The 17,639-nt window shown below is 41.5% G+C and overlaps 1 pseudogene; it reads right to left on the bottom strand.

Annotated features, from left to right (window-relative positions):
- Window positions 1-17,639, bottom strand: part of LOC101938957 (FRAS1-related extracellular matrix protein 1-like) — a 152,145-nt pseudogene that overhangs the window by 12,861 nt on the left and 121,645 nt on the right.

Here is a 17,639-nt window from a genome sequence, read left to right on the forward strand (position 1 = left end):
GGATCTTTATTTACGTTCCAGGAAGTCCAGTGGCTTGGTTTTTACTTGGGTCTACTAAAGTCAAAGTCATATTACCCTCCATCCTTCTTTTCATGTGTCACCTACCCTCAAGAATGCCCTTCCTGAGCTGGTCTGTAAGGTCCACTACATCTCGTCATTCAGAGCCCTTCATTGTCCCCACTTCTGTCATACCTACAAGTCATAAGTCAACAGTGACATTTACCTCTCTCTTTGTATTTATGATATAAACAAAATTCCTTTACTCCACTGAGCTCTGCACTAGCCCCTGCTGAGTAACCACAGCATTTTATACCTCTTCCTTCCTCCACCAGCAATATCTCCTTGCTTGCGTCATGCCTGAAATAAGGTCCAGTCCTGCAAAGAAGTGCTTAATGTTAAGAAGTCCCATTGTCTTCAGTGGGACTGCTCACCACATAAAATTAAACATGTGAATAAATACTTGCAGGATCAGGGCCTTTGATAATACGGTCTTCAAAGCAGGGACCAGAGCTTCTGATTAAATAAATAAAGATATCCTATTTCCTAGAAGTGGAAGGGACCTTGAAAGGTCATCAAGTCCAGCCCCCTGCCTTCACTAGCAGGACCAAGTACTGATTTTGCCCCAGATCCCTAAGTGGCCCCCTTAAGGATTGAACTCACAACCCTGGGTTTAGCAGGCCAATGCTCAAACCACTGAGCTATCCCTATTGTGAGGCATCTATAACACACTGGAGTACTGTAAAATAATAAATACTGAAATAACAGATTACTCCCATTCCAAATACTGTTTGATTTATCCATTGCAAATCCCTCCAGCTAAGAGATCACATGCAAATCAAATACCTGTTTTTGAGTTTTCCAGATACCCAAAGGAAGGAGGCCGCTGAACTTTGAAGGTGAGATCTTCATCTTTGTTGTCAACATCTGTAACTTTCAAATTGCAAGCCGTAATCAGAATTCCAAGCCTACCATCTTTCAGGTTCTGTATGGTGGTCGGACTTTCTTTCACTTGGAGTGTTGGAGAGATTTTGTCATGTTGCTTGACCTGTTGTGCACTGTGTGTGGGATGAGGGAAGGAGAGGAGAAATTGTACAGTGTTTATAAAATCTTCATGTGGTGATTTAAAGAGGATTCTTAAAAACACTATGTCCAATCATTTTTTATTTATATGTTTTTAAAAGTCAACTAGAAGCACAGTACCCTGCTGTGTCCCCTGGTTTTCCCCATCACTTCACTACAGAGCTGATCATTATTCATAATAAAAGGCCGATTTAGCACTTTTCATAAACTTCAAAGCCCTTTAAAGTCATCCATCCCACTCCATGTCCACATCGAGAGAGGACCCAGCATTATACTCCCCCTTTTTTCCTATCCCTGTGGAATCTTTTTGGTGGAAGCTCTGTGTAGCTTGGGTTCCCTGGACCTGGGGGTAGTGAAGCAGGAGAGCCAGCTGGGTTCCTCCAAATTGTCTCCCTGATAGCCTCATGGGGAAGCTACGGCAAGTGAAAGCAGCTAAAGATTGTACAGTAACTCCTCACTTAACGTTGACAAACAGTCCTGTGGCACCTTATAGACTAACAGACGTATTGAAGCATAAGCTTTTGTGGGTGAATACCCACTTTGTCAGATGAATGACGAACATAACGTTGTAGTTATGTTCCTGAAAAATGCGACTTTATGCAAAACGATGTTAAGTGAATCCAATTTCCCCATAAGAATTAAGGAAAATGGGGGGTTTAGGTTCCAGGGAATATTTTTTCGCCAGACAAAAGACATTATATACATATACAGTATAAGCTTTAAACAATTTTAAACAAACAGTTTAATATTGTACACAGCAATGAATGATTGTGAAGCTTGGTTGAGATGGTGGAGTATGAGAGGGTGGAATATTTCCCAGGAAATGCCTTGCTGCTAAATGATGAACTAGCACTCGGCTGAGCCCTCAAGGGTTACTACGCTGTTGTTAATGTAGCCTCACACTCTACAAGGCAGCATGGACTGAGGCAGGAGGGAGGAAACACAATAGATGCACGGCAGTAGCTGCAAACACTTTCCTGCAAAAACTGAACATGATGATGAGCCCACGCTATCCAGCTGGAGCACACCACTCCCTCCTCCTGACAGCCCATGCACGGCTGCACGGGTGCTGACTTTCCAAAGTACTGAGCGGTGCGTGCATGAATGAGAGAGATGTGCATTGCCCCTTTCAGTACACTGACCCCACTTCAAGCATGTTGCCCTTTTAAGCAGAGCAGACAGGAAGCAACAGTTTCCAGCAAGTGCCCTCCTTTCTGTCCCTGAGCCCTGTCCCCCTCCTCTGCTTTGTGGAGAGGGGATATGGAGTGGGAGGGACATCCTGATATCAGCACCCCTCTCCCCCCCTCCGCCAGCAAGCAGGAAGCTCCGGGGAGCAGTTCGAGGGCAGGAGCAGCCCAGCAGTGGGGGAAGGGACAGCTGAACTGCTGCTGGGCAGCTGCCAAGCCACATACCTTACAGGGAATTTAGGGGAGCTGATGGGGGGGTTGACCCCCCTGGTTCTAATCCCCACATGGAGGGGCTGCTGTTCCAGAGAATGCTGCAAGCTGCCAAACGATGTTATAAGGGAGCATTGCGCAACTTTAAACGAGCTTGTTCCCTAATAGATCAGCAAAATAACAACGGAACAACATTAACCGGGACAACGTTAAGTGCGGAGTTACTCTATTCACTTCCACTAGCTTCCCCCACCGTGCTGTGCATGGAGGCAGCCGTGGTTGGGCTAGTCCCTAGAAGCACAGATTCAGCAGAGGTCTGTGTAACTCAATGTGATCCCCTTCTAATGGTCGCTGGGCCTTGGCTACAACCTTGGCTAACAGAGCTGGGCCATTTAACTCAGGCAGCAGAGGCATATGCAATTAGATCCAGAGTTCCCAGGCTCCATCCCAGCTGCCGATGATCCACTCAGGGGCACAGCAGCGGTCAATGGGACAAGAAGGCAAAAGACAGCTGTATCTCTCTTCAATGTACTATATATGCATTCATCCTTTGCCTCTGGAAGGTAATCCTGGTGTTGCTTCCTTAATTCTGGTGCTTAAATGAGTAACAAGGAAAACTGATTCTTGCAACAACTGTGAAGAAGGGATGAGAGCAGAGCAGCAAACTACAGTGTAGAAAGGAGGAAGAAAGCCACAGAATTTAAATCAAGAAATGTTCAGCTATTCTAACTCCTGTACATTTCGGGTTGTGTTCTTTCAAGCATGCAGCTAACTGGTAGTTTCGTTCTGAAAAAAGTCTAGAGAAGGAAAATGCTGGTATTTCAATCCCCTGTAGTGTACAGTCCATAAAAAAGGAACAAAGCTGCCCAAACAGTCTGTGTCACTAATTCAGCCAAGTGCTGAGTTTTATACCATTGAGATACTGATCTAGCAAAACTTTCTTCACCTGTTCTGATAATTTGCACTCCTTTGGGATGTACACCTTCATGCCACTGTCCAACTAATTAGTTGCTTCACTGACTGCATTCTGCAATTCTTAAATGATGGTTCCCCACATGACATCTTATGACAACTGATAAGTAAACTAGGCCATGAGTTTAAGAAATATGCAATTTGGGCGCTACTTCCTATTAACTCTTTATATACCTTTTTTTTTTAATTTTTGTGAACTAAATATGAAACAATCTGGATGAAAACATGTCTGCCAAGTGACTATTTAAGACACCAACTAGAATTAAGAAAGCATCTTAACAATAGGTATTGAAGATGCAATCATGGAGATATGTTCTGAAAAGTAAGACAAAACCTTTATTATAATGTCTAGGTGTAAAAGGCATATTTTTAAAATTTCTGGCACAAGCCTATCCAATAATTCATGAGATATCGAGTTAGGATTTTAAAACAACAACAAACAAATAGAAAAGCTAAATCACAATAAATATAACCTGAGATTTAAATGGGTGAATATCTCTCGAGGTTCGAAGGCATTTCAACAGCAACAAGCCTCAGCATCACAGTGGTTAAATGTCGTTTAAGATTTGACTGTGTTTGGTCTGGGATTTGCTCTCACTTGAGAGCTGGTCAAACCAATCTTTCCAAAACACTGACTTCTGAACTTTTGCCAGAGGTGCCTCTCTCTGGTGACTGTGAAGGCTGATTTACCAGACATGTTAAACCTGTCAGTTCTGAATAAGCAGTTAAGTATGCACACACAGTAAGGAGTACGTTTAAAGGTACAGTGTTTTATTTTGCAAGCAAGCTACAGAATTTAAATTTATACCAGAAGGTTTACAAACCTTTAGCTGGAGATTTTGGGCCAGATTCTCACTGAACTGGAATAAATTCCAGTAAGTCAGTAAAACTACATTGATTTACACTGGCTAGGAATCTGATCCTCTACTCTCTAAAATGTTGAACTCTGCTTTTCTATATCATACACATTTCAGTTGTTATGGAATTCTGAATTACTGATAAAAATGAGAGAGATAAGGAACAAGAAACAATTCATTTGTTGCTGAAATGTTAGCCAGACAAACCTCACAGTACCTATAATTTTTCAATATCCAGCACCTCAAATCTCAGATGACATTACTGTCAATTGTCCAAGTTATCTACAAGAAGATCAGAAAATACCAATGACACTGAAGGGAAATTAGGATACTCTAGGTTATAGAGAATAAAGATGAATATCTCTAGCAATCAAGAGACAAAGGATTTTCAATGAAAGTTAATTGGTCTTTTGCTCCTAAATAATAGGATCATAGAAATGTAGGACTGGCCAGATCTTATACCCTCCAAACTTTGGCAAAGTTCAAATCCAGATCTGAACTTTATAGTGTATGCCCATTACTAATCTATATAGCTTGGAACAAACTCCATGTAGTGATGTAGTTTCTTCTGAAAAACTCACAGTTGCCATAGAGTTTAAGGCCAGAAGGGACTGCCAGATCATCTAGTCTGATGTCCTATATCAATGCCACCCAGCACCTGCACACTAAACCCAACAACCAAAATGAGACCATACAATGTGGAGTATCAGAAAAACAATGGATAGTGTTCACTCAAGGGGTGAATCTTAAAAGCTTTTGTTTGCTTCACACTGGTAAGCGTTCATACTCCTGATTTGCTTATCTGAACAGTTTTGGTAGAGAAATCAAATAGTCTTGTGAGATTTCCAGTACCTGGTTGGGTCAGAAATACCACAAGAAACATTTCATACTATCTGTGCCAGCAGTGTAAATCAAAATCAGGAGGCTCAGAGGTAAATGCACAATAAAATAAGTAAATCAAATCACTTTAAAAAAAATAACGTTTGTTTGCTCCAAGTTTTGGCAAACAGCACAAATTAGTTTTTGTTCTATATAAGCCTTTTAAGTCATGCCCTAGAAATAACCATTGTTAATTACTAATCAGTTAATGAACATTGGCTATTTCAGTTTACAGTATTTTGCAGTTAAGAGGCCCACTGGGCTTGGTACGTACTTTCAGATGCAGTTAATAGAGATTTGCTCTCAGATATTTTAATGGCTCCATTGTATTCAGAGAAGCACCTTCAAATTCACATGATTTTCAATATATCTGAGCCTCTCGAGCCTACACTTTTGGCCCAGATTTTTCATGGAAACATTCTCTCACACAAGATTTTCAGCAATTCTTGGCTTGAACTGAAAAGTGTAAAGCTATATCAAAATGAAAAATAATGGTATCAAGGAGGTAAGTTTTCCCAAAAGCAGGCAAAAAAAAGCAAATGGTTTGTTCCTCCCTCATAGTTAGAACTAGAGCTGGGCAAAAAAAATTGTCTGAAACCTTTTGGGGCAAAAAATGCAGATTTGGCAACATAAAAATGTTTCATAAATTTGTGTCTATTTTGACAAATTATTTCAAAATATTGAAACAATTTGTTCTGACATTTTCAAAACGAAATGTTTCATTTTTTTGGTTAGAAATGACTGTTCATTTCAAATTTTTCTTTAATTTTTTTAAAAAACAATCAAAAAGGTTGAAAATGGTCAAAATCAAAACAAGATGCTTTGATTTTGTTGAAATGAAAAGTTTTGTTTGACTCAAAAAGGATTTTTCTGAATTTTGATTTGCCACAATTCTCGAAAAGGTTCATTTTCAATTTGACCCCAAACTGTTTATTTAAATTTCAGACTTGCCTGCAATCCAAAAAATCTGTTAATAACACAGCTCTAGTTAGAACTTAGTGGTCTTTTATTAGATACTTCTTAATTTAAGAGATGCTTCAGAAGGGAGATAGCTACATTTAATAACCATAGTTACCTATATTGTAAATTCCACTGCCTCTTCTCTCATTTGCCCATTGACCAGAAAACCATGATTGACTTTGTCAATAGCTACAAATGAAAATCTATCAATTTTCCCAGCACCCCAATTGTGTCTGTAGTACGCTTCCATGTTATTGATATCCATCTGTGTAAACTCGCCCCAATACAAGACAGTCTCTGTCATGCAGAGATGACCATACTGTGTGGGTGCTTGGTAATTATGTAAGTAAGGTTTTTTAATGGACTATCCAAGTCTGTAAGCTGAAGAACATCTGAATGAATGTTAAACTTTCAATGAAAAATAAGAGGCACAAATAACAATGCAGAATTCTACAAGAATGCAGCTCTTTAGTTTTATATTTTTTGCTGTCCAACAATGAGATCTTCCTCGAAGACTTAGGCTCTGATTCAGCAAAACACTTAAGTGTGTTCTTAAGGGCTTTGCAGAATCGGGATATAAGGACTTAGTTATGGCTTTAAGGACAGTCCCAGTTTGGGGTGATGTGGAATCACATTGCTCCAAAACTTTAACCTGTTTACCCCCAAATCCTTGGTGCCTAGGAAAGCCATGCCTGCTGCACCATTTCACCTTTTCTTGTTTCCCTTGGAGAGGCCTGTGTCCTACAGGGTGTTAGTGGGGAGCCGTCTCTGTACAGGCAAGAGGGTAGGACTGCAATTGTGCCTGGCTCCTGCATAGCAGCTGCAAGGAGATATCAAGGGCTCTTTGTTCCCTTCCCAACCCTCCCCGTTTTGAGCATCCACATGGGTGCAGCTAAATGTGTGCACATTATTTTCCAGCCACCAAGATGATGCAACTAAGGGATTATTTCCTTCTAGTAGAACAAATCAGTTAGTCCAACAACACACTATGGCTGGATAACATATGGGTCCTGCACTCCTTACTGTGAAAATCATCTAGTAAAGCCAATGGGAGGTTTGTTGCATGAAGAATGCTGGATTGGTGTCATAATTCATGAAGCTGTTTAAATGGTTAAGTGTACTATACATATGGTATAAGCACTCTGGTACTGATGAATTTTGAGTGCTGTATTCAGTTTAAATAATATATGTTGCATTCTTTTACTGGGCTCTGAAGGTGGTAACATGTCCTCAAATATAGGAAAAGCAATGCTTGCTCCAGATAACCACTCACTTCCACTCATGGGCTTGGGCATCTGTACTACAGGAGGGGTTGCAGAACAAAGAGCAAATGGGTGATATTTACAAATATATCCACCATTTTAGATTCCCAGGCCGTTTTCTGACAGCTTCTAATCTAAGAGAGGCTTGAGCTGAGATTTTCATAGGTAGTGCTTAGATCTCTAAATACTGCACTTCATGTTCTTAATCACATCTGCTACAGAGAGGAGGCTATGAATAATTAACTATGCCTCCAACATTACAGTCATAGATTATGGTGGTGGTGACTGGTGGACTGCCATGCGCAGCATAAACCATTTAGGAAACTCTGTTATCCACTTTCCCTTTATATTTGTCTTGCAGTCACTTCCTGCTTAAAAGGGTAAATCTTTCACCACTTTAATTAAAGCATTTAAAATAATTTACACTGAAATTGTATGTGCTCGGGTTTGTCAAAATTGATGCTTTAATAACATGTCATCCCTTTTTTCGATTGCCCTGAAATCTGTTAAAATTACCACTAATCTAATTGGGAACAAAGTTGTCAAATGCACGCAGCTCTGACAGTTTGTCTTTCTGCAAACTGCCGACAGATTGCAAGTTACGCATGTGTTGAGCAGATGGGTAAGTTAAAAGGAACACAGGGAAAAAAAAGAAGCAATTTATTAAATCACCTGGAACCAGCAGCTCCATTCCAAAAATAGTGAGAATGAAATATAGCAAGGGCTAGGAGAGTTGGCACTGGAACATGCCAGAAGGTACCAGTTACAAAACAAGATAAACATTTTGAGAAGCCTCAGCTGTGTTGAAGAATAATGAGGAGTTATTTAACCCAATATAGATTACCAGCAGAAATTAATTTAGGGCACAGGGTTTTTTTTAAAATGATTTTTAACTCCTTCGTTCTTGAAAAGCAGGCATCTCTCTCTCCCCCATGCCTCCCCACAATAACCCAGTGTGCCCGTTTTAAATCACCTATGGCAGAGTGGTGGAAGAGCCATACAGACGATGCCCTCTGCTACAGGTACTTAGCACATAATCTCTTTTGTGTGATCAGCCTCCATTTATTGAGGGGATGCCAAATCCAGCCGCGAATGTGGAACTGACAATGCTATACCACCACTGCAACTCCAGGCTAGTATTTGGATTTTATCTTCAATAGAGGGAACCTAAATATTAGCTGTAGTCTGAGCAGATATAGGAAAATGTCAGGTCTCTCTAAATGCAATCGTTTTTTGGGTGAGTCATTTCTAGGCTGCTCACTGTTAATACGTGTAGATCAAGGGCTATTTATCATTACTTTATTTGTGTTACAATAGTGCTTAGGAACCCCAGTCAGGGGTCAGGGCCCAATTGTGCTGACAAGCAGAGCCAAGTAGACAAATAGCAAAGATGATGGCCCCTGCTCCAGAGAGTTTATAGCCTAGATGAAAGACAGGGCAGGGCAGGTGAACAAAACAGACGGACAGGACATGGGTAAGAAGGGAGAGGAGATAACATAAGGGAGAGGGTTTAGCAGAATAATAGAGGTCCTGACTCACCACTTGACCAGCCAATGCCAGGCAGGAATGATTTGTAGGTGTCGCAGCAGAAGTAGGTTTTAAGGAGGGATTGAACGAGGATAAGGTGGTGGCTGTATAAGGGTGAAGGTGCTTGAGAGAAGTGGAGTGGCTGGCGACTGAGGCTAAATCACTAGCAGAGCAAAGGCGGGAGTCAATGGTGTGATAAGATAGTAAACATGAGTGATAGGGCAGGGGCAAATAGTAAAAGGATCCTAAAGGCAGAGATAAGGTGATCAGGCTTTTTCAGTAGAGGAACACAAAGAGGGAATTGATGCAGTTAGAGCAACACGTCAAGAAGATACAGCGGCATTCTGAATGGACTTGGAGTGGCAATGTGGCTGACTTCCAGGCCAGAGAGGAGGAGACTACATTAGTCAAGGGATGAGATGGTCAGGGCTTGGACAAGAGGCTTGGCAGGACAGACAAAGAGGCTGAATCTTTGAAGTGTTATGTAGGCAGAGGTGCCGAGACTTGGATATGGCCTGGTAGCATGAGTCAAGAGCCAAATCAAAAATGATGCCTCGATTGAAGGCTTGCATGATAGGGAGGATGGTGGTGGTATCCATGGTGACAGAGAAACAGCAGAGAAGGGGAAAGCTTCATGAGGGAGAGAGAGAGGAAGAAGAGGGAAATCAGAAGCTTATTTTTGGCAGTGTTGAGCTTGAAGTTGTTGGCTGAATATCCATGAGTGGGTGACAAAAAGACAGGCCAAGATGCACAATAGGATAGGGGGTGAAGAACAGGTCTTTAGTAGAGAGGAAGACTTGAGTCATAAATGCAGTTATGGTATTTGAAGCCATGCTTGTGGATAGGAGTGTGTGACTAGCACATTGGAGGAGCGCAGATATTACTTGTGTGTTATGCTAAATGTGGTGAGTCTTGCTAACTCTGGCTGGTGAAATCTCTACTCCTAATAACGATGCTGTAATCTCGCCCAACACTGATTGGCCGATTCCATAACAGCACAGTTCATATAACGGTAAGGGTGTAACAGGGCAATATTTCCATAAGTGACACAAAATGTATAGCAATAACAATTAGCAGCTACCTGGAGCCAGAGTGTGACATGCACTACATACCCATAGCACAAAGCAAGAACTCTGCTCACATCTCTGCATCAGCTACCCACACTTTGGGTATGTCTGGGTAGGAAAAAAAGGGCATATTTTTCAATCATGTTAGCTCAAGATAGCTTAACGTGATTAAGAAACCCCATTAAAATGCAGGTAAATACATCTGAAGTTAGGTTAGCTGGCCTTGTTGAGCTAACATGATTGGGGAAAAAACACCATTTACCCATCAAGACATGGCCTTTGATTCCGGAGGTTAATTCCTTCCCCACTGAAGTTGAGTTCAATAGGACCAGGATTTCATCTGACACGAGTAGGAGTAAGTAGGTGCTGCATTCCCCCGCTGCTCCCAGAACAGGATGGTGGAAAACTGGCAGAGAGAGAGATGGAGTCTTGGCTCTACCATCCCTCTCCTCACTGGCCACTGCTGCTGACGGACCATGGGATTGTCAGAATTCACTGCTGGTACAGGCCAGAAACAAACTCCTACTCTCCCTAGAGCAGTGGTTCTTAACCTTTGCTGCAGCCTGCACCCCTTTGGTTCTCAAAATATGTTCTCGCACCCCTCATCAAAAATCAAAATATATTCTCGCACCCCTTTTCAAAAATCATTGAAGTAGGTCAGTTCTTTAAACCTAGATGTATTTTTGTTTGCATATTCTAGTAATCGTTAAAAAATGTATAATGTTAATACATACATAGGTTTGATGAAACAAAGTAGTTGTACTTACATGCCTGTGCTTAATGTGTGTTTTCGATGATTTACCTTCTAAAAAAATCTGGCATGTCTCACACCCCAGAAAGGGCATCTCGCACCCCCTAGGAGGTGCGTGCATCCCATGTTAAGATCCACTGCCCTAGAGCAAGGGGGAAGTAGAGAAGGAATCACAATTCCTGGGGTGTCCGAGTCCTAATGCCATGCACAGTTACTCCTTCATGGGGGAGGGCAGAGGGAAAGCATCTCACACAGCACCCTTAGCTCAACACGGGGCCTACAGACACAGTTTAGCCCTTAGGGCTTTACAGTTTCAAAAGATTTTAATTTTCAAAAGAAGGACTGAGGCCCCTGGCCTTTCACAACACCTACTTGCTGATGGGTGCAGATGTGGAACTGAGCTCTGTGCCACATGGGGAGTGTGTGTGCATCCCTTGTGTAGCCCCTCTAATTACACACACACACACCATGTCTAGAGGAACTATACCAGTTCCACTGCCAGAAAGCACTCCACACCTGTAAAAGAGGGACCAGGATTTACTCCATGGAAACCAAACCAAACAACTGAATGAATCCAAAAGAATCACTCACACAAACACACACAATGTTCTGGACAGAGAAGCACATTACAAAATAAGGAGACTCTTAGCAGCAGCATTATGAACTTTCTTTATAAAGCCAAAGAGCCAGTGTAAAATGGACCTAGCACAACTGAAATAAATGCAGTTCTATTGATTTACACCAGCTAACAGTCTTGGCCTAGAATACAAAACATTGGGGAACCATTCTTCACGGGCAAAAGCAAACATAGTTCAAGTGAGCTCAAGGGAATTGGGCCCACAGACACCAGTGAATTGGTTCCATTTTATGGATGTTTTTAGGGAGGAAAATAGTTCATAAAAATAATTGCAAATATGAGGTTAAAGGAAGAGCTGGTTAGAAAATGGAATGCTCCTTTTGATCTCTTTTCCCCATCAAAATTTTGAAGAAAAGCTTTGCTGAAATTTCAAAATTTTGAGATGTTTTAGCAGTTCTAGTTAAAAGGTTCTGTACATTTGCATAGAGTGGATGGTGTTTGCACAACTCCTCTGCATTACTGATAGCATGCCTTAAATAAAAAACATTTCCAAAAGAAACAGGGCTGGAATTCTCAACTACCTTGTGTGACGGGTTCGGTCACAGAGATCCCCTTGGGACTGTCACCTGACATGCTGAATTTACCTCTGAGCCCATTTTCCCTGCCAGCCTGGGACTCCAGAACCCTGCCTTGTAGAGCCAGACACACTAGCCTGCTGCAACACAGACCCAGGTCTGATCCCATGCCCCCATAGCTGCAGACTTTAACCAAAAACTACTCAGCAGGTCACCTATCTCCAGCACCCAGACTCCCAAACCCCAAATAAATCTGTTTTACTCTGTATAAAGCATATACAGGGTAAACTCATAAATTGTTCACCCTCTATAACGCTGATAGATGCACAACTGTTTGCTCCCCCAGGTATTAATCTCTGAGTTTACTAATAAACAAAAGTGATTTTAGGGGGAGGGATAGCTCAGTGGTTTGAGCATTTGCCTGCTAAACCTAGGGCTGAGAGTTCAGTCCTTGAGGGGACCACTTAGGGATCTGAGGCAAAATCAGTACTTGGTCCTGCTAGTGAAGGCAGCAGGCTGGACTCAATGACCTTTCAAGGTCCCTTCCAGCTCTATGAGATAGGTATATCTCCATATATTATATTATTAAGTATAAAAAGTAGGATTTAAGTGGTTTCAAGTAATAACAGACAGAACAAAGTAAATCACCAAGCAAAATAAAACAAAACAGGCAAGTCTAAGCCTAATACATTAAGAAATAAATTTGTTAGTCTCTAAGGTGCCACAAGGACTCCTCGTTGTTTTTGTTTACAGGTAATAAGCTTCTTTCACAGACTAGACTCCTTCATAGTCTGGGCCCAATCCTTTCCCCTGTACAGTCCTTGATAGTTCCAGCAGGCATCTTAGGTGAAAAGCAGGGGCTTTCTCATGACTGGGACCCACTATGTTCTGTTCCACCCCCTTTTATAGCTTTTGCACAAGGCGGGAATCTTTCATCTCTCTGGGTCCCTGCCCCTCATTCTAAATGGAGAAGCACCAGGTTTAAGATGGATTCCAGTATCAGGTGACATGTTCACATGTCCTGTGAGACCCCAGCCTTCATTCTTCCAGGGCTGGCCTGCCTGCAGCCAGGAAGGCTTGCAAGTAAACAGACCATTTACAACCAATTGTCCTAGTCAATGGGAGCCATCAAGATTCTAAACCACCATCAATGGCCCACACTTTGCAAAATTACAATAGGACCTCAGAGTTATATTTATACTTCTAGCTTCAGATACAAGTATGATACATACATACAAATAGGATGAACACACGCAGTAGATTATGAGATTTGTAATGATACCTTACAAGAGACCTTTTGCATAAAGCATATTCCAGTTACATTATATTCACACTCATAAGCATATTTCCATAAAACATTATGGAGTGCAGCGTCACACCTTGCACCTTGTGTGCTTTCTGCAGTCACTCTGCAAAGGGGTAAGTGACAACACTTGATGCAAGGCAGAGGAAATAGACTATAAACTAGGTAATAGTCACGGTAAGCCTGATTCTGAACTAATTTCCCCTGGTGCAAATCAGAAGTCATTGTATTGAAATGAATGGAGTTATACCAGCATGAGCAACAGCAAAGTCAAAGCAACAATATAAAGGAAAAAAATGTAATAAAAATGATCAGGCAGGTCCTAGATCCAGAGGGCTAGTCACTCAGGGTACGTCTACACTACAATTAAAAACCCACGGCTGTCCCGTGCCAGCTGACTCAAGCTCAGAAACTCAGGGGTTCAGGCTAAGGAGCTGTTTAACTGCGGTGTAGACATTAGGGGTCGGACTGGAGCCTAGGATCTAGGACCCTGCAAGGAGGGAGGGTCCCAGCTGAAGCCCGAACATCTACACTGTAATTACACAGCCCCATAGCCCGAGCCCCATGAGCTTAAGTCAGCTGGCACAGGCCAGCTGCAAGTGTCTAACTGCAGTGTAGACAAACCCTCTGTTCCTGTGCTTGGTGCAGGCACACCAGTGGCGAGGCAAAGGGACTTTAAGCAACTTTTGTGCCCTCCATATTCTGGGTCTGATCCCCAACATAAATTAGATTGGCCCCATGGATACTCCAACCTACGTTAGGTAGTTACAGCCCCTTAACAGCCATTTCACAGCTAAGAGGAGCCAGCATGCAGCTGTGAATACACCCCCTCCCTCCCTGCCACAGCCCAAGCTCAGGGCAGCTTTTTGGGTATTATTACAGCAGCCCATGGAAACCGCTTATACTGGGGAAGATTCCTGCAGGTGGCTCCGTCTCCTTTACACCTCCTGGATGGTGTAAAAGGGCTGTAGAAGCTTGCACCTACTTTTTAATGTTCCCTTTCTCCAAGAGTTTTGAAGGGGGGGGGAAAGATTCTCTCTCATATCCAAGTGGGTCATAATTTAGAATCTATGATTTATTTAATGGTGGTTTTAACCCCACTTAGAAATAGACCACTTTCATGATTTATTGATTGCTTCTTCCCCTTGTTAATTTGACTCATTTCTTAGGAAATTATTCCTAGTTAATCATAGTAAGAATAAAATTAGTTATAGTACCCATTTTGCTGCAAAGGGAGCGTAAATAACTTTTAAAGCAGATGGGAAAGAAAAACATGTTTAAAAAGCCCAGAAGAATATATAAAATGATATTTCAGAGTGGGCAGTAAATCAAGTCTCTGCCCTGTTACTGGGCAGAGTTGCTCAGAAATTTGCATTCCACTGGAGTATGGTTTTCACAGCAGGTTCTTATCAATTGAATTTGCCACATCTTTTGGGAAACACACCATTCTGGAAGATAAAATCTCCTGCCTCCCCCACTCCATTCATAGGATTAAAAAAAACAGCCCTGTTGTGTGCCTTTTTTACCCACTGGAGGAATATAAAACCATTATATTTAAGTATCATAATAGCCAACATATGCTTTTTTCTTAGAAACGACACCACCATCTGGATTAAGTTCTACCGATAATTTCAGACAATGTTACCAGTTTTTCTTTCTTCAGGAGGAAGAAACTGACCAGAGAGCAACTACCTTTTCAGATGGGGAATAGATTATTTTCCTTGCCCCACCACCTGAGATCTTGGAAAGGGCAGGGGGAAAAAAACCCCTCTTAAATGTACTAACATATTTTGATTTCACATGCTAATTGATTACGAACATCTAGCCAGGTATCCCTCAATACTAAGGATGCATGTCTCCTATTGCCTTTGGACACATGACTTCAATAATAAAAATATGTCATGACTGTACTGATGATAATATACCACGATATTATTGTAGCAGTCTCTTCGCTACTACCATATCGGTCATTAAATACTGCACTTATTGCACGGTATAGGGAGTAAATGAGAAGCAAATTTAACCCTTAGCCTACTCAAGGTCTTTAAATACATTGGAGAGTAACGGGGAAGCCTTCTCACCTGAATGAATCCTTACTAGCCTCATGGCTATAGTCATGAATGTAGCAGACCTTCTGGGCTACCACATCCAACTGGCTGTAACTGGAAATGGGCATGCCGGGATAATTGATGTACTCAATCTGACCGTGCACAGGTGGCACAGAGACGGCATACAGCAGCTTCTCGGGTTTGCTAGTGCCATCTGTTGCCATAAGAACATCTGTCGTCAAGGTCACCCTGTCACCCTCTGTTAAAGTTACAGGTTTGGTGAGTAGAACAATGTCCCCTAAAAAAAAAAAAAAAAAAAAAAAAATCTCAGGAAGAGAAATTAAAAGGGGGGATAATCCTTTTACATTCCACGGGGGGGGGGGAGGGGCGGAAATCAGCTTTTTGTACAGAGAGGGAGAGGTCGGGGAAATGAACCACAAAACACTGTAGGGGATTTAACAAAGAGAACTTTATCAAAACAGCTTGGAAAAGGATTTTTTGTTTTAGCTTGCCAGGTTTTGGATTTTCCTCAGTTAAATTACTATCTTTTATAGCACAAAGAAACTTTAACTTAGGTGCGTACAAGACATTTGCAACAGTACAACCATACAGATCTAGAAGCATTTGTTTTAAAAACAAAACATTCCTCCTTCTGATTTTTAATTTCCAATCTGATCCATACAATATGGAGATTCCACTCAGTGTGTGTGCACACTGTGTGTGTGTGTGTGTACATATGCATGCATAGTTTTGCATGTACGGGAGTTCCCCAAAATATTTAAACTGGCTTTGAGGTTCTCTCTTTGTGGAGAGAGAATGACCCATTTGTTCACAAAGAACAATTAAGTTAATAGGCCCAAATGAGCCGATTGACAAAATGCCTTAATGAACGAAGCACTAAGCACAACATTGCATTTTAAGCCGATAGCGCTATGTGATGCTGTAATCTCGGCAACAGAGGTTCCATATCCATTAGATTTATTTTTTAAAATCACAGCGGCACAGGAAGATCAACACAATTCTCTCCCATTTACAAAACAGCAGCCAAAATACATTAAAATCACGAGGAGTTGGACAACTAGGATCAGAAGTAGAAATAATTTGCCAGTTCGCAGCCCTCTGATACAGTTCTAAAGTATCCACTCTTAACTCTCCTAGGTTATAAAAAAATGAAAGTATTAAAGTTACAACACAATGAGTTGGGTGACAACAATGGGACAAAAGGGGAGAATGGCATCTTGGACTATCCCAGGGCTTAGGATGAGTGATCTTCATATCACCATGAGGAAGTCAAAGGCTGAAGCAAAGAGAAACTTTACATTTGATAGGATACATAAAAAGAAAAAATGCCATGCCAATTTCCCAATGCACTGCTGCAGATTAACATGTTGATGATAACGGACAAGCAGGGTGTTTGTAGCATTGAGCCAGCAGTTTTCATGCCTCTTACCTTCTTATAATGTTGCCAGTTGACTTTCATGTACAACAGAGCTCCTATTATTCATGTAAGTCAGTTAGCAATATTGGGGATGGTAGATTCTAAATATGTATTTTTTTTATTCCTGCTGCAAACTCTGTTCTGCACCAAGTTTGCGGCACTGCTCTCAAAACCAGTTTGATGGTTCAATCTTACCCAAAATGTTTCATGGCTATTAACCATGAAAACCATCATTGCTGGCTTCCCACTGCATCTGCTGTGCTGTACTGGTATGCCACTGAAACCAATGGGACACTAGGATGTACTGCATCTACTATATTTCGTGCATTAAGCAGGTGACTAATTGCTTAGGAATTTATTCATGGTTAACCACAGTATAAACACAATTAGTTATTTTGCCTTTATAAAGTGAATGTAACCAACACTTGAAAGAAATTTTTTGGGAAATTAAAAAAAAAATAAACACCAACACAAAACTCTTCCTTGGAACACATACTTGAAAATGCAGGACTTGGAACATTTGGTAGAAGTCAAGTAATTAAAGTTGTGTTTTAAAGAGAGGTGGGGGGTTTCCAGTTATATGTTGCCTCTAGGAAAGAGTATTACTACATTCATAATGCTCATCTGAAGTCTGGGAGTCATTTCCAGGCTATTTCCAAAAGAGATCAAGGCGTGTGGGAGGAAACATCAAAGTCAAGGAGAGAGGAACAAAGCTGGCAGGGGAAGGATGGTCCAGAAGTCAGGGAGCTTGCCTGAAACTCAGGAGACACAGCCTCTGTGCTCCCCCTTAATCAGGCTTTGTGGCAACTACACAAGGCCTTAGCATTTTTGAGTGGGCCTATAAAACAATTTTTTCCCTGTCCCCAAAATGTAACTGACTTCAATTCACTGTGATCACAACACTCAGCATAAGGGCACCTTGAAGATTTGAGGGAGAAGCCCCTAC

Source organism: Chrysemys picta, chromosome 8 (genome assembly GCF_011386835.1).
Source record: "Chrysemys picta bellii isolate R12L10 chromosome 8, ASM1138683v2, whole genome shotgun sequence".
In the NCBI taxonomy this organism is placed as follows: Eukaryota; Metazoa; Chordata; order Testudines; family Emydidae; genus Chrysemys; species Chrysemys picta.